General features: G+C 49.6%; 12 non-coding genes across 12 annotated transcripts; 9 read left to right on the forward strand and 3 right to left on the reverse strand.

Moving 5' to 3' along the window:
* The first annotated feature begins 5265 nt into the window (after positions 1-5265).
* On the forward strand, positions 5266-5337 carry TRNAW-CCA (transfer RNA tryptophan (anticodon CCA)). Its single transcript has one exon. It is a non-coding gene; the product is annotated as a tRNA-Trp (tRNA).
* Positions 5338-6432: 1095 nt separating this feature from the next.
* On the forward strand, positions 6433-6504 carry TRNAM-CAU (transfer RNA methionine (anticodon CAU)). Its single transcript has one exon. It is a non-coding gene; the product is annotated as a tRNA-Met (tRNA).
* A 1482-nt stretch (positions 6505-7986) lies between these two features.
* TRNAR-ACG (transfer RNA arginine (anticodon ACG)) lies at positions 7987-8059 on the reverse strand. Its single transcript has one exon. It is a non-coding gene; the product is annotated as a tRNA-Arg (tRNA).
* A 328-nt stretch (positions 8060-8387) lies between these two features.
* On the reverse strand, positions 8388-8469 carry TRNAS-AGA (transfer RNA serine (anticodon AGA)). Its single transcript has one exon. It is a non-coding gene; the product is annotated as a tRNA-Ser (tRNA).
* A 3041-nt stretch (positions 8470-11510) lies between these two features.
* TRNAR-UCG (transfer RNA arginine (anticodon UCG)) lies at positions 11511-11583 on the reverse strand. The gene has a single exon. It is a non-coding gene; the product is annotated as a tRNA-Arg (tRNA).
* A 2150-nt stretch (positions 11584-13733) lies between these two features.
* On the forward strand, positions 13734-13805 carry TRNAW-CCA (transfer RNA tryptophan (anticodon CCA)). Its single transcript has one exon. It is a non-coding gene; the product is annotated as a tRNA-Trp (tRNA).
* Positions 13806-16923: 3118 nt separating this feature from the next.
* Positions 16924-16994, forward strand: TRNAG-GCC (transfer RNA glycine (anticodon GCC)). The gene has a single exon. It is a non-coding gene; the product is annotated as a tRNA-Gly (tRNA).
* Positions 16995-17418: 424 nt separating this feature from the next.
* TRNAM-CAU (transfer RNA methionine (anticodon CAU)) lies at positions 17419-17490 on the forward strand. Its single transcript has one exon. It is a non-coding gene; the product is annotated as a tRNA-Met (tRNA).
* A 395-nt stretch (positions 17491-17885) lies between these two features.
* TRNAS-UGA (transfer RNA serine (anticodon UGA)) lies at positions 17886-17967 on the forward strand. The gene has a single exon. It is a non-coding gene; the product is annotated as a tRNA-Ser (tRNA).
* Positions 17968-19107: 1140 nt separating this feature from the next.
* On the forward strand, positions 19108-19179 carry TRNAQ-UUG (transfer RNA glutamine (anticodon UUG)). The gene has a single exon. It is a non-coding gene; the product is annotated as a tRNA-Gln (tRNA).
* A 477-nt stretch (positions 19180-19656) lies between these two features.
* TRNAQ-UUG (transfer RNA glutamine (anticodon UUG)) lies at positions 19657-19728 on the forward strand. The gene has a single exon. It is a non-coding gene; the product is annotated as a tRNA-Gln (tRNA).
* Positions 19729-23961: 4233 nt separating this feature from the next.
* On the forward strand, positions 23962-24043 carry TRNAS-GCU (transfer RNA serine (anticodon GCU)). The gene has a single exon. It is a non-coding gene; the product is annotated as a tRNA-Ser (tRNA).
* Positions 24044-24907: the final 864 nt, after the last annotated feature.

The following is a 24907-nucleotide window of genomic DNA, read 5'->3' on the forward strand; positions in this document are numbered from 1 at the left end:
CCTCCTCCCTCCTGGAAAAGCCTCCCATTTCACACAGCCTCTCAGAGCTCCCCCTCTGCCTGCTGGGCGGGACGCTGCCCGATTCGTGAATCGCTTACTAGAGCCAATTAGATCTTCAAATGTACTTAGCTGACTTTTTGTTAACAGATGCGAAGTTTCCTAACTGCCATCAGAAAGTTATGATTTCCCTGCAATAACCTGCTTTCCCCTTCCCTTGCTCTGTCCACCTCGGTCGTTCTTTTCGGCCGACCTCCAGCGCTCTTTCTCCCCTCCCCCCTACTCTGGCCCCCGCAGGGTCCCCCTCCCCCCTCCCCCGCCGGGCCCTCCTCCCCCCTCCTCTCCTCCCGCCCCGCGCCCCCCCACGCTCATCGGCAGGCTTCTCCGCCCCCTAGTGGCCGCCACGCGTGTCTGCACGCGCCCTGCGCGGGGAACAAACCACCTCTCCGCCAAGATCACCTCTGGTCCCGGAGGCGGCCGGGCGGGAACCCCAGGGCATCCCCAGGACCGAAGAGTTTGGGTTTTGCCCGTAAGAACGTTATAAAGTAGCAGGATTCCCTCACAGAGAGTCGAGACACCGAAGCTTTTTAATTTCCAGGCAGCAGCTTTATTCGCGCTGGCCCCGCTTAGTTGGGTTCGAGCGCCCAAGGTCACGTGGCATAGTTTTTAATACATTTTTTATTTCTTGGTCTCCCGTATATGGTAACACACACAAACACCTAGTCTGAGTAAGTGGTCTCAGCTTACAAGGTCACGAGGGATGTTGCACGGAGGCGCATAGCCAGGTTACCTTGACGTTTTCTGCCCTTTCTTCTCTCTCCTTGGGGAGCGGACCCTACCACAATAATAGAATTAGGAGAGCCGTGAATAGGTTTGAACGCGGTGGGCCACACGCTCAGGACTTAATCTGGGGGCTCCCTGTTTCCTCGGAATTGAATCTCACTTTGGGGATGAAGAGTTCTGACCTGTCCAGGGGCGGCGAGGAGTCACCGGTGGGTGAGTGCCCTCTGCCTCCCCAACCTTGTGCCCTGGTTTCTCAGCGAGCAACCACGCAGATCCTCTCTTCCCTCCGCTTCCTGGCGCGGGGGTCGGTGGGTCCCCTGGGCCTCCACAGGACAGGTCCACACCTGGAGGGAACCCTGAGGAGCGTCCCTCCATCCTGTCATTCTGCCCCCTGGTTCCTATGTCTTCGATCTCACATAATCTCATAGGTTTTTTTTTTTTTTTTTTTGTACTGTGACGCACAGTGAGAAATACCTTTTATATTATAACTTGGGACACACAATCAAATTTATAGATACTGTACACTTTTTTTTGTCCTTTTATATTTGAATTTGCTTATCTATCGTCTATCCTGTCTACTCTTGATGTCACCTGGGGCTGGGGAGCCAACGGTCAAGGAAGAATTCTTGAGATGGTTTCAGTGCAAAACAGCGCCTTTATGAAAGCACGGGGACGGGACCGGTGGACAGAAAGAGCGGCACCTGTGTTGGTGAGAAGCGACTGGGAGGTGTTGGGGGCTGGGGGCTAAAGATAGCGCAAGTCTCTAAGGAATCCGGCACAGTTTTAAGCACCTTGAGGGGCCAGCGGCTGCTAAGGTTAAGTTATTTACTCCTGCCAAGTAGAAGGTCAGTCGTGAGCCCCCTAGGCTGTGCGTCAGCGGGCCATATGCTCCGGGAGGTCATTGCAAAAGTGACCCAGAGCTAGGCTCTGGTGGTAAAGCAATAAAGGAAGTCCTCGAGGGCTGGAGGGGGTCACAAGCTGCCTGGATGCTTGCCAGCCACAGCAAGTCTGGCCTTTCATTTTCTCTGATCCCTCTTCTAATCCATTCTGTTCAGCTTGCTTAATAAGAATCTGCCATTTTGGGGGCGCCTGGGTGGCTCAGTCAGTTAGGCATCTCACTTCACGGTCTGTGGGTTCAAACCCGGGGTCGGGCTCGTGCTGACAGCTCAGAGCCCGGAGCCTGCGTTAGATTCTGTGTCTCCCTTTCTCTCTGCCCCTCCCCACCCCCCAAGCTCTGTCTCTCTCTGTCTCTGAAAAATGAATAAACCTTAAAAACAAAACAAAACAAGAACCTGCCATTTTTAACAGTTTTGAAGTGTAAATTCAGTGGCAATTCAGTGAGACCATCACCAGCCTCTATCTCCAGAACTTTTTCATCATCTTAAACCGAAGCTGTCCCCATTGAGTAAGAACTCTGCCCCCTTCCCTCTTAGCCCCTGCTGACCACCATTCTAACTTTCTGTCTCTGAAGCTGACTGTTCTAGGCTATTCCTTGGGTAAGGGGAGTCATACAGTATGATACAATGTCACCGGCTGTATCATGTAGCTGCCTGAGTCCCTGCTTCCAACCCTTTTGCCAATATACCTAGAAGTGAAATTCCTGGGTCAGATTGTAATTCTAGGTTTCATTTTTCAAGGACCCACAACATTGTTTTCCATGGGGTTGTATCATTTTACACTCCCACCAGCAATGCGTAAGAGTTCCAGTTTGTCCATATCTTGCCAACACCTTTTTCTTTTTCGGTAATAACCACCATAATGGGTGTGAATCTTTTCCTTAGGTTTCAAACACACTTTAATGACACTTGACCCCCGTCGTCTACCCCTGAAACACAAATTTATGTTGGCATTGCAGAGGCGGTCTGAATCGTGGCCTACCTAGCAGGGCGGGGAGGGGAGACTCAGAGGGTGGCCCCCTGCAGGAATCAGGAGAGAACCCAGCCTGGGGGAGGGGAGACGACCCCACGGAGGTGAGGTGGTTCCATGAAGATTTCAGCAATGTCTCTTGTTAAGGAGGGTGTCAAGTCCTCAGTAATGAGATGTGTGAGAGGAACAAAGACGTTTGGAGACCCAGGTAAGTACTGATTCCGCGGGGAACTGCCAGCAGGTAGGGGATGGGGGGCGGGGGTGGGGCAGGAGACCGTGTGGAGGAGGGGCCTGGCAAGAACCAAAGGGTTTATTCCTGGAGTCCCTTTCCTTAGATCTTCAGGACTAGATCCAAGTTTCTGGACCAGATACTAGGAAGAAACAGAAAACATGGACACAAAGACAAAGCCAGCTATCAGAACCATGCTTCAGGATCATAACAAACAGCAAGGGTGATTCGATGCTAAGACCGCAGCTTTGAGGGGCCCTGAAAACTCTCTTGCCTGAGCCTCACGTCGTCGGAAGAAGGTAATTAGCAAAATCAGGACTATAAGGCCTGGGATGGTGGGCCTCCCACTTTGGGAAAGAAAAGGCTACCCAGGCAGCAAAACAAGGCAAGAGGGAGAAGCAGCTTGGAGCTCTGGGAACTTGCTAGGGAGAATGGATAACAATTTAATTTTAAAATATGATCCTGAATTCCTCCAATATTAGCAAAAATGGATTATAAACAACCAGACAGAAATCAGCTGTGCTGTGAACGAGCATTAAACACGAACTAAAATACACGAACGAGGAAACTTCTATGAGCTGAAGTGTGTCACCGAGTTTTAAGTCTCAGCTGCCAGAAATAAATAAGAAACGGACATTCATAAATTTCAGGCGCGGGTCTGAGTTAGTTCACACACTCATCTGCAGCCCCCTCTGATTTTCCCCGTACCTTGGGATGATAACAATGTTACTTTTTCCCCCTGATTTTACTTATTTTTTTTAAAGGAGTATTTCTAACACCCGAAATAAGCCAATGCATTTAATTCTGCGTGATGACACGGAACTCCAAATCTGTGGAGGAAAGTAGCAGTGGACACGTGTGAATTTTACCGGTCTCCCGCAAACCAGGCTGTGAGCGTGCAAACTTCATAGGGGTAGTAATCGCAGGACCATCTACTTCCTTAAAGCTTATCTGCTCTTAAAATATCCCCTGCACCGACCGTGGGGTTGAAACTCACAACCCCTAGATCAAGAGTCACGTGCTCTTGTCGCTGAGCCAACCGGTGTCTCCTACACTAACTAACCTTTCCCGAGAGCTCACGCTGTCCGGTAGGCGTCGTTCTAAACATACGGGAATATATAAGCCCGTTTCGAGCCCATTGCATTTATCAACACCAGCCTAGGAGGTGGGCACTACTAACATTATCCCCATTGTATAGGTAGGGGAGGAAAGCATAACTTTTAACTTTCAGTCGACTATGGCCACACTGAATTCTCTGCCAGCAGCGCACCTGTACCCCCATTTCTTTTCCTAAGTGGCCTCAGCCTCTGCCGAACCTTTGGAGGTTTGTTTTCTGAGAGCCTGGTTCACCTCACCTCCCAATGAGGCGGGCTCCAGCATATCCCTCACCCAGCTCCCTAATCTCGTCCCCCCACCCCACCGAGTGACTGCACCTGGACATAACCTACCAAGGGCGCACCGCTACCTGCGAGGTCCTTCAGTCCCGTATCCAGGGTCCTTTACAACTCCCAGCCCGCACCCCGGGCGCCGGACCCATTTTTCAAGATTAAGAAAGGGAAACCCTAATTTCCAGAGAAAGGTATGGGGATCACTTTCCCGCATGTCCTTTTCTGGGAATTCAGAGACACCTCTCGCTCTTTGAGGAGATAGATGGTCTGCGTGATTTCAGGTCTGCAGAAAACGTTCCCTGAGATGCACAAGCGGGGTCTCCAACTTTCAAGACAGGTGCTTTCACCAGCCAACCCCCGGCGCCAGAATGGCCTACTTGCTCACACAGGAAGAGAGTTCTTGCTCTTTTTCGGGGGCAGTTTGAGACCCAGGGAGAGACCCTGAAGGACCCCTGGCAGCGGGAAAGCAATCGCGTCTCCCCGCCGCGCAGGAGAACTGGGGGCGCGGGGTGGGGGCAGGGACGCCGTGATCCGCCGGCAGGTGCGGCTCGGGTCCCCGCGGGCCGCCCCGCGTCAGCCTCCGCGTCCCCTCCCCGAAACACCGCGGGAACCTACGAGCAACTCGGGAAACAGATCCCAAGCCCGCCTTGGTTGCACCTCTGACTTGGGCGGGGGTGGGGAACACAATTTTTCTTTGCTGTCTCTCCCCCCCCCGCTCCTGTCCGGAGCGACCGACCTTCAATAGCCATATTTCTAAAAAAGAGAAAAACAACAAAACTCTCGCAAACGTGTTTTTTCTTTTTGTTTGTTTGTTTTTATAAAGATGGAGAAAACCAGGAGTGAAATAGAGAAGGAAGGACCGTCAAGTAGAAGCAACTGGGACGCAGAGTCGGGGAGTGATGATGGCAGGGCCCGCGTTCCACCCGCGCGGTCCTCACCGGGTGCGGAAAATCGATTCCACGGATCAGGTTGACAGGTAAAGAAACCCCACGGCCCCTCGGGGACCTCGTGGCGCAACGGCAGCGCGTCTGACTCCAGATCAGAAGGTTGCGTGTTCAAATCACGTCGGGGTCAGTAGTTTTAGTCTCTGGGGGAGGCTCTGGTCTGAGAAGGGAGACGCATGGGGGTGTAGGAAGGTGCCCTCTCAGCTCTCTCCGGCCTTGGACCCCCTCCTTAAAATACCTCTAAAATGTAAATAAAAGGCGAGCAAACGCAGGAACGTACGATATTGTTACTGCATCCGGGGGCCCACAGAGACCCACTGCAAACGTTCTCGATTTCACTTTTCACCGGCTCGTCCCTTAATATTCCCAACCCTCCCTGCCTTCTCTCCACACGCTCACTTCCGTGCTGGCGGACCCATCTCTTCATCTGTAGGTCCCTCCGACCTTCGCAAGCTTAGCAGGTGTTCCCAGGCGACCGGTTCTAGTAGGCGACCTTAGCTCACCCGCTCCACACATGGGCCAGCCTTTCCAGACCGGGGCGGTCGCATCGCCAGGCCGTCCTTGGCTCTCTGCGATCCCCTACCGCTGCAAGGCACAGGAGAGGTCAATTCCTTTCCAGACGCGAGAAAACCTGAACGTTTTTGTTTGTCAGATTGAGTCTGTAGGGAGTGAAGCACCAATTCAGAGAAAGTCTTCGGGGCTGGAAGTTCCGCGAACCCTCTGAAAGTCGATGTAAGGCATATGTGCGGGAATGTGCGTTTTCCTCTCACCTGGGGCTCAAGACTTCCGTCCCCCCCCCCACCCCCTAAGGATTATGAACCATCACACCACAGCACAGGGCAAAGGGCAAGCACGTTTCCTTCATCAGAGTCTATTATTTTGTGTAACTTAGAATGGCTTTAAGACACGACAGTGGGATACAGGCAGGCATTCTGTTCCAGATCTAACGTACACATTCACACAATACACAGTGTCAGGTGTCACATCGAATCACGCCTTTGTGCCCGGAGAAGCATACCCACAATAAGCTTTTCCATTTCTTCTTCACCCTTCTGTTGGGCGTTAGTTCAGGCCCAGGGCTAGTGAATTACAAAAGACAAATCATTACTACTCTAAAGAGAAAAAAGAGAACCCATTTTCCAATTCTACAGATTGCAGGGGCGGCGGGAGGAATAGGCAAACCAGACAGAAACTGAAGGTTAATTATGAAGAGGGACATCCCCGGAGCAGAGTGGCGCAGCGGGAGCGTGCTGGGCCCATAACCCAGAGGTCGATGGATCGAAACCATCCTCTGCTAAGTACAGTCCTTTTCGTCCCAAAGCAATCTTTAGCTCAGCGAGAGGGAAAGAAGAGATTGTTAATTCTTGTTTCAAATCTAGTGCGATGTTTGACTCTTTAAATTATATGCATGTAGAAAGGAGGATAGAAATAAAAACCTAACAAAATTTGCCATCTGCCGTCTGTATGTTCGGTGATGTCTGTTAAGGCCCTTTTAAAAAAACATATGAAAAGGTGCTCCGCATCACATGTCACGAGAGAAATGAAAATTAAAAATCACCTCTTAAAATGTCCAAAGTCCAGAACACTGACACCAAATGCTGGCAGTGATGTGGGACAACAGGAACTCTCATTCATTGCTGAAGGGAAGGCAAAATGGCACAGCCACTGTGGAAGAGGGTTTGGTAGTTCCTTATAAAACGAAACATGCCCTTACCATACATACCATCCAGCAACTGCCCTCCTGGTCATTTGCCCAAAGGAGTCGACATATGTGTCCCCACGGAAACATGAGCACAGATGTTTGTAGCAGCTTACTCATAATTGCCCAAATTGGAAGCCACCAAGATGCCCTTCCGTAGGTGAATGGAATGAATAAATTGTGGGACCTGCAGACAATGGAAGATTGCACAGCATGAAAAAGAAATGAGATACCAAGCCACGAGAAGACACGGAGAACACTTAAATGCCTATTACTACTAGGTTAAAGAAGCCAAGCGGAAAGGCTACACATGATATGATCCCAACTGTATGACATTGTGAAAAAAGTCAAAACAACGAAGACGCTAAACGATCAGTGGTGGCCTGGGCGTGGGGGGTGGGGAGGTGGGGGGAGATGAATAGGCAGAGAGCGCAGAGGATGGGGGAGGGGCGTGAAAAATACTCTGCGCGGTTCTGTAATGATGGATCCGCGTCATTACACATCTGTCCAGACCCGCAGAATGTATAACACCAAGGGTGAACTGTAACGTCCGCTATGAACTTTGGGTGATTGTGATGTATCAAAGTAGGTTCCTCAGTTGTAACAAATGTCCCCCCGCTGGTGGGGGATGTCGGTAACAGGGGAGGCTGTGCACGTGTGAAGGCATGCGTGGGTACCGTCCTCTCAGTGTTGCTGTGAATCGAAAACTGCTCTTAAAAAATTAAATCTTGAAAAAAAAAAAAAAAGAGAGAGAGAGAGGAAAAGAATTGGTATTTAGAAATACTCTTTTTTGTGAAACTTCGATGCCTTTGAAAGGTCTTCTATTTGGTATTGATCATCTCATGTGAGGACTAGTCGATTTTGAAAACCATTGAACGATGTGATGTGAAGAAAATTTACATATGCAAAAACAGAAATATGAACTACAGTCGAGGCGTGTCTTATTAACATTTTTGTTATTTTGTGTCATTACAAAAGAAAAATTTAAAAGGGCTTAAAAATATTTATATATATAATTACAGAGGCCTAAGGAAGATTGAGATTGTGAACCTCCAAAGGGGAGGTGGATAACCAAAATGGCGAGCCAGCCAGGAGTCGAACCTGGAATCTTCTGATCCGTAGTCAGACGCGTTATCCATTGCGCCACTGGCCCCCACACATGCAGGCGCGCTTTACGCTTAGGGAAAAAGGTGGTGGTAGACTTACTAGGTCGCTCTAAATATGAATGTGTGGAATCTTCTCTTCCAACTTCCTTTGTCCCTGTCACCGGGATTTCCAAGCCCGAAACCTCAGAATTCAAACGAAAGCGTTCTATTGGCTCTTTTGTTTTAGTTCACTCATCCAATAGGATTCCTTCGCGGTCGGTGAGAATTCCTCCATTTTGATGTAACTTGCAAACGTCTGAACGGATGTTTAATGGTTTTAAAAGTTGGCTGTAATTGAAGATCAAGTACAAGAGCAAATATATAAAACTCGCCTGTCGTAGTCGGCAGGATTCGAACCTGCGCGGGGGGACCCCAATGGATTTCTAGTCCATCGCCTTAACCACTCGGCCACGACTACAGCTACTGTGACGCTTTTTTCCCACTTCCTCCATGTTACCATATATCATGCATTCTAGGCTACTTCAGGATTTAGTAACACAAGAGGACGAAACAAACGATCCCCTCTCCTGACACCAGAGAAGACTCACCCAACCTACGTTCCAGCACGTGGCCACCTGAGAATGCTTTTTGGGTCTTTTCTAGAATGCAAATCAGCGATTTGTGGCGATAATCCTCTGTAAAGAATTGCCTTCGAATAATCCTTTCAAAATCCTCGTATTTTTGCCGCAGTAGGACATTAATTCTCAGCGAATCGCCGGACAAAGATGTCGTCACAGACACCCCATGTCTTCACGCGCCGAACCCAGTGCCTGGAATACGGCAAGGGCTCAATAAATTGTCAGCTGCTGTTGTAACCATCACGTTCAAATTCAAGAAAGGGGACCCATCAAAATGTTCCATAGGGAAACCTGTCTCTTGTGCCTTGGTAAAGCTCAAAAGATTTTAAAGCGGCTGATGGAATGTTGTTGGATGGGATAGGGAAGGAGAAAATATTTCTGGCAGTCAAATCTGCTTCACTGCATGGGGGCCTTCTCTCCCAAGGGGGAGAACAACTGTATCTGTTACTCTGTGGATGATAGTTAAGATGTATTTGCAAAGATCACCGTCAGAGCAAGAACAGATCCCCAGGATCGCCGCATTTCTGAAACTACACAACGATTATTATCACGATCTTCCCTGTATGTGTAGGAGCGTGGGTGTATCAGTGTGCAGATGGGAGATTCTGTACTTCGTCAATAGCTCCATTCTGTGGACACAAGAAGAATAAAACATGACTGATTATCCATGCTCATGCGCTGAAAATGATCTCCAGCCCAGACCTTTCTTCTGGGCTTCATAATATACGCCGGCTTGGTAATTCCTTTTTGCACGTGCATGGGCATCTCAAAAGCACTATGTCCCAAAATGAATGCTCTACCCTTTCTCCGCAAACTCGAACCTCCTTCAACAACCCGGATTTTATCGGGAGCCAAAGCCAAAGACTCAGAACTCCCCCTAACTTTCTTCCTTTCTCTACTCTCTCCCCACAGCCCGTAGATTATCAAGCCTTCAGTTCCACCTCCTAATTTTTTTTTCTCAAATCTGCCTCTTCCTCCCGAGCCACAGGCCCTTTTTCTGAGATCAGCTTCTTACAGTTTTTCACAGGAGTGATTGCAACAACTTCTTAGCAGTATTTTGGCCTCCGGGCTCTTGTCTCTGAATGGGTTCATTTCTTCATTCTTTGAAAAATTTTATTCTGAGCACAATCACGTGTCATGCGTTCTGCTAGGTGTTGCTCATTCAATGGAAAGCAAGAAAAATATAGCCCCTCCTTTGAGGGCTTTCTAGAGTAAACAGTGGTAGCAGTGAACATTTACAATTGGGTAGGGCAAGTGAGAGGTCCAGGGGGCCACGTGGCCTATTGGAGCAGTGCTAGGTCCCAGACGTGACCACCTTGGGTGGTTGCCTGGAGAGTCACTCATTAGACTCCACAGTTTCCGGTTCTGCCTTTGTTACCTCTGAACGGGTAAATGGGTAATCAATGAATATATGTGGAATGAATCATATTCGAGCTCAGATCTGAAGGATGTGTGGGAGCTGGCCAAATTGGAAAGGTGCATGGTGTTCTAGACCTAAACCTCGCAGAATAGGAGAGAAACTGAAGAAAGTTCTGTCTGGCTGGAATATTGCATTTTGGAGGGGCCCAGGGAGGGGCAGCGGTGAGAGAGAACACCAGAGACGCAGTTTGGGGCAGATGGCGTAGGTCGGGCTGGGTCACCACCGATCGATGTCTTTACCTGAGCGTGCAAATCTGTGTCCCTTCCCTCCTTTAAAGTCTTAAAAGGTACTTTGCGGCCTATAAAAAGGGCACAAACGGGAGAAGAGGCCCTCGTCATGGGAGCTATCTGACCTTCTCAGCTTCCCTTCCGGCCACGCTGTCCAGGGAGCCCGGGAAGTCCTGAAGCGAGGAAGCGTCTGCTCGTCCTCACAAGGTGCGGGTTCTCGGTGCTGAGCCTCTGCCTTTGATTTGCGACATTTCCTTAGTCCCTTTCTGTTTAGAACAGCATCCCAACTTCCTGTTGCTGTTACTGTTCTGACATTGACTTAAAAAAAAAAAAAAAAAAATCCAAGCCGGTTATCTTCTAAAACGTCTCACATTCTGACTCTGTCTCCCTGTCTCCCAAGGCAACTTTTAATTGATTCCTCCCTGCTCTCTAAACCAGAAGTGAAATCGCAGTGATGGACTAGATCGTTTTGATTCGAGTACCTAGTTCCCATCCAGAGGCATTTGTCGGGGCATCCAACTGACAGGGAAGACGGAGCGGTCCCCTCCGAGCTTTCTCCTCCTTTGCAATTAGCAGGGAACCTTGGGGGTGGTCCTTTACCACCACGCGCGTGCTGTTTCCCGCTGACCCTGTTAAGGGTTTTAAGATCCTTAATGCTCTTTGCTGAGTCTCTTAACTTCTCTGGGGATTGCGGACGGTGGTGGGTCTTCTAATCCTACCCCTTGCCTACATTTGTTAGAGGCTGCCGTCGAGCGTGACCTCTTTCCTGCCTTCCCCAGCCTCCGGTCTTTCCTGGGGTGCCCAGGGCCGCCTCGCTTTCCCGCGTTCCCGGGGGTGCAGGTGGGCGGGCGCTCAGCAGCGCGGGGCGGGGTCTGGGGCGGGGCGCCGAGCGGGCGCGGGGGGTCGGGGAGCGCCCCCTGCAGCCGGGCTGGAACCCGGGCTCCCAGACGGGCGCCCCGCCGAGAGGGTCGGGGACGGGCCGGCAAGGTCCGCGTTTCCGAGAAGCTCCCGGGGGCAGCTGCCGACCAGAAGAGGGGGTGAGCGACATCGAGGGCCAGTCACTCGCGGGGAGGGCAGAGGGGTCACAGACGGAGGCGGGGGTGTGGAGGAGACCTGGGAGGAGGGGGTGGGGGGTAAAACTATCAGGTTAGCGTCAGAAGGAGAAGAATCTGTTCACGGACTGATCCGAGAAAACAGCAGCAAGGGCCTGGAGTGTAATAAGCGAGCCCCGCAGCAACCACGAAGGGATTCGAACCCTCAATCTTCTGATCCGAAGTCAGACGCCTTATCCATTAGGCCACGTGGTCCTTCCGCGGCATGAGGGGGGTGTGTGGGCAACATTTGGGGAAGGAAAATCATCTTGGCGCTGTGACTGCAACATCGTGAAATCATTATTGCAAAGCAAGGCGTTTCCAAGGCCTCAGACGTCTGACAGTCTGGACTCCTGACTGTAGGGAACCATCCAGAGGTTGATGGAGGGAGGTGGGTGGGGGGGTGGGTGAACTAGGTGACGGTCATCAGCAGGGCACTTGTTGGGAGGAGAACTGGGTGGTGTGAGTAAGTGATGAATCCCTGAATTCTGCCCCTGAAACCAATATCACTCTGTATGTTAACTAACTGGGATTTAAATAAAATCTCGAGGACAAAAAAAGAAATCTTACAGTCTAGCGGGGGAAACAAGTTGGGCCGCAGGGTCAGAAATGTTGTCAAGTTTCCAACAAGATAACCGCGGAGGAGAAGAAGGTGAAGCGACAATAACCAACAGACAGTGCTTTATATTTGGACGGCACCTGGGAGCAGAGGCCACAGCCCTGAGGGGACCGTGAGCTCGGGGCTGAGCCGGGAGAGGCAAAGACCAAACCGGATTGCTCCCTGTGCTCTGGGACCACCGTGGCAGGGAGAGATGGTGGGATAAACACAAGAATTCATTTCTGCGCACTGCGCGAATCCCTCTCAGAACAACTCCAAAATAGAAGTTCCAGTGGGACAAGTTGGGGACAGGAGATAACGGCCACAAGATCTTGCCATCTGGAAGGCCGAGGGAGGTCGTCGGACTCCAGAAAGCGGGGGCCTAAGCAAATAGTGTGGGAAAAGCAAAGAGGCAGTCGCATTTACCCGTGAACCCTCCATCCTGGCACCCCAGGGCGGGGCTCAGGAATTGTCAGCAGGGGCTTCCATCTGGAAACTTCCAAGTCAGGGGCAGAGCTGTGTGTCCCACCGGCCCCCCTTCACAATGTTGAAGGCCTGACCCCCAGCCCCTCAGGATGTTACTGTATCTGGAGGTGGGGCTTCTAAAGACCTAGACAAAGCAGGGGAAGGTCATATGGGTGGGCCCTGCTCCAACGGGACTGGTGTCCTTCTAAAAAGAGATTAGGACACAGACACGACAGAGGAAAGACCCAGTGAAGATAGCGGGAGAAGACAGCCATCAGTAGACCTGCTGACAGGGTCGATCTTGGGTTCGTAGTCCCTGGAAATGCCAGAAAATAAATCCGTTGCTTAAAGCACCCAATCTGTGGCACTTAGCTGTGGCGGCCCCTGCTGGCTCAGACATTGTCCATCCTCCATCCTGGAAGGGGACAGGAAGTTTATTTTCTTGAGAGAGGAAAGTAGGTGATCTCCAGGCCGGAGAGTGATTTTCCGCCTTTCCCCCGAATCACAATTGCCTGGGGAACTTGTTGGCACACAGGCGGCAGGGGCCCACCCCCAGAGTCCCCGCTTCGGTAGTTCTGCGGCGTGGACAAAGATGTGCCTTTCTAGCAAGTTCCTAGCTGAAACTGATGCTCTGCTTCAGGGGACCGCGTTTTGAGACTCACTGCAGGAAGATCAAGCACAGGCTACTAAAAAGTGGGAAGAGCTCGCGATGTAGCCACCGGATTTGAGTTGCTGCTCATGTACAAACTATACAGACCAGAAGGCTGCACATTCTGACGGAGAGGAGCCGGAGCCGGGAGAATTTCCGGCAGTGATGTCGTTTACGCTGGGCTTTTGAGACCCAGCAGCTTTTCAGCAGGTCGGGGTGGGCCTGGCGGGTGCTGAGAAAGGCAGGGAGGCGGGCCGGTGCGGGGCCAGGAGTCCGTTTCAGAAGAGGGAGAAGTCTCGTGAATGACGGGTAAAGCAGTCGTGCCAAGTTTTTTGCCATCACGATTCCTGTTTCACTGCGGATCCAAATAGTAAGCACAGGAGAGTTCTCAAAACAGGAGAATTCTGAAGAGTTGGAAGGACTGAGCCTGAGAAAGCACTGAGTTTTCCTGAGAAGGGAGCATTTGGGTTTTTGTATTAATATTTAGTGTGGTCAATTCCTTTACTTTCTTAGCAAGGCCTTAGCCAAGCTGTGGATAGTGGGGAGAAAGCTCATCCAATCCACCCATCAACAGAAGAAAATCTTTAGAATCTGGAGGAGAGGAGACAGGATTATTTAAATCCTAATTTGGCAGATAAAGGGCCCTCTCCCCGTGGCCTCGTGGCGCAACGGTAGCGCGTCTGACTCCAGATCAGAAGGTTGCGTGTTCAAATCACGTCGGGGTCAATTGCAAACAACCTTTTTTAGGGTAAAGAAGCAAGGCGATTTCCCTCCAAGGTATACCCAGTAGGTGACTTTGAGAGGCCTCCCAGGAGTTGTGATTGTTAAAAAACAAAATTTACTGGGCCAATTTTGAAGATCTTACTGACTTTATTCAACCTTTCAAGCCCGGGGCAGCATCCTCTGTAGTAGAGAGAAAGGAGCTCCAGGGAGCTGTACAGAATGAGACTCTTATAGGCAGAAGGGCCTGGGCACGAGGAAGTTATACTAGCATAACACAGGCTGGTTCAGGCAGAGTCCCGTTCCTTTAAGGGGTGACGGGCGTCTATCAGGCAGGTTACCTACCTCGTGCTGACCCAGGGATTTCTCGCTGACTGGTTTCAGATTCCATTTCTGGGACATGCTAACACTGTAACTGGTAAGTCTAGGTCTCGGTGTGGCGATTGGGCTTAGCACAGGTGACTCCATCTTGGGCCCGTGGTCCTGTTTTTAACATGACAGAAAGGACAGAATATCTGAGTTTTGTGGCACGTGTTGTGATTCTGCTTTTGTCCTTGGCTTGCCAGGGGAATCTCGCTGGGGGAAGAGCCCCCCCCCCCCCCCCCCCCAATGGACAGTGCGTCCTTTGCAACCTTCTTTAAAGAAAGGTTTCATGGAAACACTCTCTTGGACAGTCACCACGTCGGGGGAGGCACAGTCTTCTGTTTCCCTCTTTCTGCTCTGGTTGCTTTCTGGACTGTTCCTTCGCCCGGCTGCCTGCAACAGGGTGTGCCTCCTTCTCTGCTTCATTCCCGCCCCGCCCCCACCCAACCAGGAATCTAGAACCATCCTGGGGACGTTCTTTTCTTCACTCCCAGGTCTGAGCAGGAGTCCCACTGAGTGTGATTTCCTAAAACGTCACAGCCCATCTCCTTCTCTGTTCCACCAGGACCTCTTTTCTTCCATCAACATCTCTTGCCCTGGGTGTTGACAGGGACCTCGTCCCAGATCTCCTCGTGTTCCGTGAAATCCGAGTCCTTATGGCGCATGTCTGTACACACAGATCTTGTCTTGATTATCCTCCTCCTTAAAATAAAACTACCCAGCGTCTGTCACCCAGGCCTTTCGGTTCCTCAAATACGTGTCGCTCCTTCCCAGGACAGGGCCTTTGTCCTTGACCTTTCCTCTGAAAGGAATGTTCTCCCCTGTTTGCTGCATGGTTCTGTTGCCAGGTGAGCCTGGGCCTGGCCTCAGCCAGCTCCATGGGCTTCGCCGAAGGTTCTCGGTCTTGGTCACCAGAATGAATTCAAGGGCAGACAAGTAGCACAGGAGTGGGAAAGTTTATTAAAGCGGAAAGCACACTGTGGAGATGTGAGAGCAGGAGAAAAGGGGGTGGGGAGAGGAGGGGGAAGGGGGAAGGGAGAGAGCGAGCACTCAAGAGCGAGCAGGGAGAGAGAGCAGGGAGGTTTGCGCTGGAACTGCCCATGCGTTGTGTTTCTTTTTTTTTTTTTTTATTGACAGTTGTTAACTCGGGGGCCGAATATGTATCCCTTGGGGGTGGGAAGCAGAGTTTTGCTCTTTCTTCCTCACTTGCTCGGGGGCTCCCTGCCATGGCTCCTCCCTTCGGCCCCCGCGTGATGGGGCTTCTCGGGGCATTGGGCCCGGACAGGCCTCTGGCCTTTTCCAAATCCCAGCAACAGAAGAAAACAAAACTGGACCGTATGAGCCCGAAAACTCCACTGGATCAAGTTGCATAACGTGTTCGTTCCCCTGGCCGGTAACGGCTTCCTCCATGCTGGCCTCCAGGCCTCCTGTCAGAGCCTAACTGACAGCCTGGGGGGACACAGCCCCACTGACACGAACACCAGTGATGTGTGTTATACTGAAGATATCTGCTTCCGATAGAAATACGGAAACATTTCTGACGTTCGAAGGTTCACTAAAAAGTTACATGGAATAGAAACCAGTAACTAATATTTGATGGGTGGTTTTATGTTGTTTTTCAAACCGCTTTAATGGCCATCCTCTGAATTTACCTTCGACGCCCCTGGAGGAATGTAGGCACCCTTTAGGCACGAGTAAACAAGAACGAAGTCACTACGTGACTTGATCAGGTTGATTTTTATGTCTCATGCCGTGCAGTTCTGTTTTCTTCTGTTGCTAGGGAAACCTATTTCAAACCCATTTCTCCTGTTTGGAGAAACCTATTTCATGGCCCCAATTCTTACTTGAAGATCAATTTGCTGTTGGAGCTTCCTCCCCTTCAGAGCGGCCTAATCACACCTGCCAAGTAAATACTGTGAGTTCTCTATTCTGAAGAAAAGGTGCAAAGAGATAGAGACCGGAAGGAGATAGAGGCATGTGAAAAACTGGCTCTCACATGCTTCGTATCACCCGGACTATCAGAGCCCATTACCTCCCAGAAAACCAAACTCGAGGCTCACTTTGGTAAAGATAATTTTCATGGATCGTCAATGGTTTTCTCTGTGTTGGCTTTTTCTCCAGACAAGTGAAAAGTCCTCAAAAGCAAGGGATATAACTTCTATTTATTTCCAGGTCCCGCCTGGCTTTTGGTTCCCAAGCCCCACACCGACCTCGGCGGCCAGTGGCCACCCTCCAAAGGGCAAGTCACGGGGATGTGTGTAAGGGATAGGATTCGGGAGAGTTCCTACTTCCAGCATTTTCTGTACCATTCTCGCGTCTGATGACCATAACCTTCTCATACAAACTTGGGTCTTCATGGCAGAGTGACGATAGGTCTTTTTTCCAAAATGTGGTAACTTGTTTCAACCTCGAATTGAGCGCTTTGACCCAGTAATTAACCGAATTGGCTTGCATCCTAACGGAGAGATTTTTGGAATTTGTTTTCATTAACGATGTAAGGGGGGAAGCGGGGGATGGAGAAAAGACATTTTTACATGTTGGGTGTTTATACTTGTTTTTCACCTTCAAAAGCCTCCAAGGGCCGCATATCAGCAGTTTCACTTCTTCTAAGTCACAGGTTTTCTTAGAATGTTTAGGTATAATTTTTTCTTTGATTGGGTTTAGAGAAATCCTAGGGAAAAAGTGTACAATCTCTGCTTTACTTTCCAGAGACGGTATAACTGTGGCTATAAGGACAAATATGGGGGAGAAAACCGGCAGAGCATTGGTGGTTCAGTGGTAGAATTCTCGCCTGCCACGCGGGAGGCCCGGGTTCGATTCCCGGCCAATGCAGCGTTTGCATTTTACCCAGCGCGCGGGTGAAAACGTTTTGACCGAAAACTTACAAGCTAAAAGTACGTTAAAGTAACAGTGTTTCTTGTATCCCCGTCTGGCTGAGAAAGATCAAAGCAAGCCCTCCTTTTGCAATTTCAGCTTAGAAATGATGCCAATTGGCATGCATTTGGTTTTCCCCATGACCTGAGACGTCATCCTGCTGGAGCTGGCGTGCACTCCGACCTCAACCGGTCGGTCTTTCCGGGGCGAACTGTAAGCCGCTGGCATTTGAGGGGCGGAGCGTGGCAGTGCACGGAGCCGGGGGTATCCTTTCTCAGTCTTCGAGACAATCGCTGAAAAGCATCCAGATATCTCATAAGTAGGAAGGCGCCAAAATTTACTGCCTTGAAATTTAAATTTGAAAAGCCAGCTTGGTGTGGGGAGCAGAGTGGCGCAGCGGGAGCGTGCTGGGCCCATAACCCAGAGGTCGATGGATCGAAACCATCCTCTGCTATCTCCTCGGCACCCTTCTTTGGCTCAACCTCAAATTTTAGAAAAAGAGAGTGGACCAGATCTGGAGGTGTAAGAATCCCCAAGGGAATTTGGGACAAACACCTGCTTCCTGTCTTTGCTTCCCTTTGGTCCCTTGTAACTCAATCTCTGAGTTGGGTACCCCCGCACCTGTTGGATTGAATGCGACCTCCGCAGGGGCTTTGGTATTTCCCACGACAGGCAAACGTTACAATTCGTAATAACTTCTGTTATCAACGTCTCGATATTCAAAACCTTGTTCTTTTTAGTATGATGACAGGCGGTCCAGAGTTGTTAGACCAGCAGGAAAATCAATTTACAAGCAGGGAAGATATTATTCCTCATGGGAATATATCCAGACAGCTGGGGAGCAGTCGCGTAGTCGTGGCCGAGTGGTTAAGGCGATGGACTTGAAATCCATTGGGGTCTCCCCGCGCAGGTTCGAATCCTGCCGACTACGGAGTAGTGTTTTCTTTCCAGGTGTTACACCTGCTGGACCAACTTTGGAAGCTGCAAAGCACACAAAACAGCACGAAATACACCGTTTTCCTGGGTAATGTTATCTTTGTCCTTGAAACTGTAAGCAGGTAGTTGTCCTTTAGTATAACAGCGGGGGAAGAAACTTTTTGAAAATGATTTGGGGAAAACATTAGGGATTTCTTCTGAAACCACTATACAGATGCCGAAAAGTGCCCAGGCTTTAATCTTTTATTTATTTTTTATTTTTTTAATTTCCAATTCCCTATCCAGCTCGGGTCTGACTTCTGAAACCAAAATCCGAAATCCGAAATTTGGGCACACTCAGTGCATCACTCTCTTACTCGTGAGCACATTTGGTGTTTTGGAAGCAGTATCTCAAACAGGAGATTTCCAAACTTCCCTCCTTCTGGAGCCCTCTTATTCCACTTAGGAAGCCAGAACTGCAGAGAGGATGCACAGGATAGAGAATTTTCAAAACTGTTTTCAGTTTTTCAGACATTGGCTTTGTTCTCAGACATCGTTTTCAGACGTTGGCTAAATCTTACTAAGAAAAACAGAACTGTGGTGATTGATAAAACTGGCAGATACACAATACTGTATATGCAACAGAAATAAGAGTAAATTTAACAAAAATTAATCTTTTATTACACTTGCAATTGATCCACTAGAGAAAGCGGATAAGCAAAAAAAAGGACGTAAAAATACTTGGAAATGTAGAAGTTCTTCTTAATCCTTGAAATTAAATTCCCATGTTACCTTTAACTTTTTTTCTTCTTGAGTTTTCTATATTCGTACATGTCCGAAGAGATATTTTAAGCGTTGACACTTTCCTCTATAAGCCTATAGGCAGACAAACGTTCATCGTCCAGGTTAGGTATTCAGGAAATGCACAGTTTTGATTTTTCTAGGAACATTGGCACTCAAGTCCTCTGTGGGCCCTGGTGAAAATTCTAAGCAAAGACGAGCTCCGTGGGGCTTTCCCCAGCCGAACAAGTCTGTTGCCCCCTTGGATCCAGGGAACGTGGACCTTCTGCACCTGTTCAGGACAGAGATCCAACCACACGCATGCGACTCGCTGCAAAGAGCTTCCAAACACTTGCCAGGGGACCCAACTGTCATCGGCCCCATGGTGTAATGGTTAGCACTCTGGACTTTGAATCCAGCGATCCGAGTTCAAATCTCGGTGGGACCTGTCAACCTTTTAGTATCTTCTCTTCTCTTAAATCACCCCCGTACCTGGACTTGGCCAGAGACACCTGTGCACTTGGGCACCTCAGCACTCAGCATCCCAGTTAGCAGGGCGACACTGTCCTGCAGAGCTGCGTGGCTTGTGTGCTTTTCTGGAATTCTGTGTCCTCCTCTGCATCGCCCCCCGCCCCCCACCCCTTCATTGGGAAACCAGGTTATCCTCTGGATGCCCTAAGTACTCCTGTGTCACACCCCGGACCTCAGTTCCGGGTTTGGGTTCCAGCAGGTTCTTGGTCTTAACATTGTTTACGCGTGTGAGCCCCAGTTGTCCTGTTTGTTTTGGAGTATCTGCTGTCTGGGATATAGCAGATTTCCCACTGATATTTAAAAAATATAAATACTATAGTCCATAACATGCTGAATAGAACGACAAGCCCTGCATTTAATATTCATAGATATTCCCTCAAAATACACATGCCGTGGCCCCATGGTGTAATGGTTAGCACTCTGGACTTTGAATCCAGCGATCCGAGTTCAAATCTCGGTGGGACCTGCTTTGGTTTTGGTCGCCTGTCCCCACGTTTCAGTTTGCCAGTGCATCCTGCTGTGTGTGGGGGCATGAACTTTACACTTGAGCTTTCTCCCCCAGAAGAGCCTCCTGTGATTCCTTACTCTCTTCTCAGACTTACGAGAAGCGAAGTACTTTGTGTCCTCATGGAAAGCATTCTGGTCTCCCTGGGTTCCTGATGTCAACCTGATCCTCTTTAGTCTTAAGGCCCTAATGGCTCACGTATCAGACCCCCAACCCCCTCTTCTCCCCCGCGGTTCACACAAATGTTCTGGAGGCTAACGCTGACCTCGAAAACGTCCAAGCCGTGGAGTGAGACCCGAGCCACCCCTTTCCAATTTCTCTAGACAAGAGGCTCTCTCTTAATGTTCCTTAGATTGAATTTATGCCCGAACATCTTGAAGATCAAGTGACCAGACTCAAGAGGATACGCGTCTTCCCTTGAAGGTTTGTTATACAGAGATCCCGTGGTGTGACGGTTAACCCTCTAGGCATTGGATCCTTCCGTTGACTCTCCTGTCCTTAGTTCGAGCACATCTTCCAGTGATCTCTAGTTCGAGCACATCTTCCAGTGATCTCAATGACAGCAAGAGAAGAGCCTCTATAAACTCCTCTGGCCTCTAAACAGTGTTCTGGAAAAAGCCCCGCAAAACTTCTTCACGCCTATTAAGCCCCAGTCATGGTCATGTTTTAGAACCTCTGTATTAGTTTCCCCTTGCTGCCGTAGCAAATTACCACGTATCTAGTGGCTGAAAACAACACGAATCACCCTTCTTACAGCTCTGGAGATCAGAAGTCTAAAATCAAGGTGTCAGCAGGTTTTCTGGAGACTTCGGGGAAGAGGCTTGTTTCATTGCCATTTTCAGCTTCTAGAGGTCTCTTCCCCGGATCACCTCTTGCTTCTGTGGTCACGTTTCCTATGATTAAGTCTGACCTTGCTTTGGGTGCTCTTGGAAAATCCAGGATAATCTCTTCATTTCAAACTCCTCGATGTAATCGCATCTAGAAAGTCTCTTTTCCCAGGTAAGGTAATGTATTCATGGGTTCTGGGGATTGGGATGTGGGTCTATGTTAGAATGCATGACTCAGACTACCACAGCCTCTATTAACGAATGGCAAGTATCTATTAATGCCCTTTAGATTGATTCTATAGATCAGGACTTTTTTTTCAAAGGTAAAATATGCATCCAGCTTCCAGACACGTCTTTTCTTCAATAGACACTCTTCTGTAAGGGCTCCATGGTGTAATGCTTAGCATTTGAACCCAGATCTGGCAATCTTATGGTCCCTTGTGCTTTTACCTTCTCAATGGCATTCCCTCGCTGCCAGCGGATCTCAGGGCCATCAGGCCTTCTTGACTCTGTGGGTTATTTGTTGTATAGATTGCCACAGATTGGCACTTACAACAAGATACACTTCGTCTAACAGTTGCGGTGGGTCTCTAGGGTCAATGTGGCCGGGTCTTCTGCTTCCCGGTCTTTTGTGACCTGCATCCAAAGTATTGTCTGCACCGGAGTCACCTCAAATCTCAAGTGGGGAAGGATCCCATTGCTTCCAAACTCACACGTGTGTTGCAGGATTTAGTTCCTCAAAGGTTGTGGAACCGAGGGCCTCAGTGGCTGGCTGGCTGGTGGCTGGAGTCCGTCAGTAGTTCCTTGCCTCATGGATCTTACCAACACGACAGCTTGTTTTCTCAAAGCATGCAGGCTGAGACAGCAATAGGGCAAACGTTTGGGTAAGCTGGAAACCACGATCTGGTGTCATCTAATCACGCAAGTGACATCCTGTCACATTTACTGTGTTCTGTATGTTAGGAGCAAGTCGCTAGGTCCAGCCCACACTCAGTGGAAGGAATTACACACAAAATATGTCTACCGCACTGGATTTCAAAGACCCTAGAGATCCCAAAGCCGAGTGAGACCCGTCTGGCTCTGGCCTTCGCCTAGGACTCATACTTTGCAGGTAGCTCGTTTTTTCCTTTTGCTTAGTCACCAAGTGCTCTATTGAGAGGAATTGCTGGGACCTTCCCACTGGGAACATTCCTTCCAGGTCTTAGTGACTGTAGTTTTCCTTTATCTATCTTTCTTTACATCATGTTTTACAATTCCCGTCCTGACACTCCCAAGCCCAGATAAATTCTTTTTCTTTCCCGCAACATTTTAGAATTCATCACTCACTTAAACTTAAAAACGGTGACAACTTTGTGCCTTTTACCTGTTGTATTATATGCACTGCCAAGGGATCCCTTTTCTCCACAGAGTTACCAACACTTGTTATCTATTGACTTGATGATGATAGCCATTCTAACGGATGTGGGGTGCTTGTGGTTTTGACTTGCATTTCCCGGATTATTGGCGATGTTGAACAGGTTGGCCAGTTAGATGCTTTCTTTGGAGAAATGTTCCATAAAAGGGAGGTCTACACAAAACGACGTCCAGAAGCCCAGGGAGCAGGAAGATGGAAGGGAAAGGCCGACAAGTCTAGTCGGAGGAGAAATGGTTTCTCAAGGGGATTTAGGGACAGATGCGTGTCTTGGGTGACCCCCACCTCCTGTGAGACCTGCTTTTATAGCCTTGGAGGCTGGGAGCACACAGGGAGGACTTCCTGGAGGAGATGTTGGACACTCACAGTTGTATCTCCAGAGCTGACTGAGGACATTGTGCCCGAAGGTGTACTTATCAGGGTGGGGTTGGACAGAAAGAATGTGTGTATGTGGGGGGGGGGGGAGGTGGGAGTGTGTCTGGGGGCCGTGCTCAGGAAGGCTTCAGGTCCCAGGGTGGCCGTCATAGTAGATCTGTCCGAGATGGTGCCAGTCTGGTCCATGCAAATGTCTATATGGTTCTCCGGCCATTTTTAAATAGTACTTGATTGTTGTTATGTCCATTTTTAAATAGGACTTGAGTCGTATGAGTTCTTCCTCTATTTTGGGTATTAAATCCTCCTCCAATGTATGGTTTGCAAATATTTTCTCCTATTCCATAGTTTGCTCTCTCATTTTCTCGATGTCTTTTGCCCCGCAGACGCCTTAGTCCCACTTGCTGACTTTTTTCTTTTGTTGTTTGTGCTGTTGGGGTCTTGTCCAAAAAATCGTTGCTGAAATAAATGTCAAGGAGTTTTCCCCCTTATGTTTCCTTCTAGGAGTTTTATGGTTTCTGGTCTTATATCTATGTCTTTAATCCAATTCCTGTTAATTTTTGTGAGTGCTGTGAGATAGAGACGTCCTCTTTCAATTGTCTGCATATGCTTATCCAAGCATGGATCCATCCAGGATTTGGCTTATATCCCATATGAAGCTTGCGTGGCCTCAAAGATGTTGCTCTACATTCTGTCTGTACCAAGGTTGTTGACGGTTTTTTTGTTTTTGTTTTTAATCATGAAAGACTGTTGTGCTTCGTCAACAATCTGGCAGACAGAGGTGAAACGTGAAGGCATGTTTGTTTTAATAAGGTCTTTAAAAACACCCTTTTAACTGAGATTCCCCAAGATCCCTGGAGACGTGTGCTCTTCCTTGGGGCCGCTGCAACAGACCCCTGATCCACCTGCCGGCGTGTTCCCGGGGATCTGTGGCCGGTGGGCATCGAGATAGGCAATAAAAAAAAAAATGACAGTAAATTTTAAAAAATCAAACGTACTGTACGAAACAAACAAAACCAATAGAACCAGCACAGAACACAGCTCCCTCGGATGGTCCTACGATCCTTCCATACAGTCCAAAAATCTTTGGCCTGACATTCGGGACAGGTTACAGTTTGACTTTCACGCCTCCCTTCCAGCTCTCGCCCAGTCACCCTCCAGGACTTCCTGGAGAGGTGACTGTTTCTAAGAAGCGCTCATGGTGCCCGGGACGGCCATCCTCCTGGGAATCCTGCCGAGGAATCTCCCGCGCTAATAGATACAGTCCGTGGTTCCGATATACGGGCCCTAAGAGGGACGACGAAATCCAGTTAGATTTTTAGAACCAAAGCAGTCATTAACTCCCTTCCGCCGTCAGAGGCTCCCATGTTTCCTTAGGAAGAGTGTTTTGTTTCTCTTCGGGTCCACATCCTCCTCCCCCGGACGTTAGTCTCTTCTTTATTTTGTTTGTCGCTTTGTCAAGGTAAGAGGGCCCCTTCCAGGGAGCAAAGGGATCCACTTCATGAATAACACAATGGGAATGACAAAAATAGACCTGTGCGCGAGACAGCAACATAATATTTATCCGAGACGCCGCCAGCGGGTGACGAGGTGGCCGAGTGGTTAAGGCGATGGACTGCTAATCCATTGTGCTCTGCACGCGTGGGTTCGAATCCCATCCTCGTCGCGGCTGTTCCCCTGCGGCCAGGGCAGTGAGGTTTTAGCTCTTTGCGAGCGAGAGGGGGTGGCCCGGTCTTGTGGGCAGCGCTTGTAGGGAAAGAAACAGAAACGGTAACTTTGGCTATTTGCAACTTACCCATTTAACCGTTTTACAGAGGGGTCGGAGGGTGGAGTTGCTCCCATCGCCTTGATGGGAACGGCCGCCCGAAACTCCGGTCCCGGAGCCCGCGTCTTCCTTCGCGGGTCAGCCACTCGGCCCCTCCGGCCCGCGGTCCCGACGGAGGTCGCAGGCCGGTTCCCTGCGCCCCCGCGCCGCCGTGACCTCACGTCTCCCAGGTGAAGTCCAGCCGCCAGTGCGGGTGCCGGCGCACAGGTGATGCTGGCGCCCCCTTCCGGCAAAAGGTCCTTTTGCAAGCCCCACCTCGCACGTACCTTTGGCGTAAATCCGCAAAGAAAAGCAATTCTCTATTTTTTTTTTTTTAAACTAGAATCCTAGTCCATCAGGGGGCTTGAACTCACGACCCCGAGATGGAGAGTCACGTGCTCTACCGTCTGAGCCAGTCAGGCGCCCCGGCGTCATTCTCCGTTTTGTGTTTTGGCTGAAAGAGTTTAAATCAAAGATCTTTTCCAAGCGCCCCAGCCTCTATTCGTTTCTCCCTTCTTTGCTCACCTTCTTCCATCTGCATCTCAATTGTGGCACATAATCCCATAAAATCTCCGCCGTCACCTGTTTTCACTTTACTATGAACTAGGCAGCAAGGGTCGGGTATACCGCATACAACGACACAATTTGTTGGGATTGTAGAGATGATCTCTTTGAAAACTCCCCCCTCTGTCACCTGTCTCCATTTTACAGATGAGGAAACTAAGG

This window comes from Prionailurus viverrinus, chromosome B2 (assembly GCF_022837055.1).
Source record: "Prionailurus viverrinus isolate Anna chromosome B2, UM_Priviv_1.0, whole genome shotgun sequence".
In the NCBI taxonomy this organism is placed as follows: domain Eukaryota; kingdom Metazoa; phylum Chordata; class Mammalia; order Carnivora; family Felidae; genus Prionailurus; species Prionailurus viverrinus.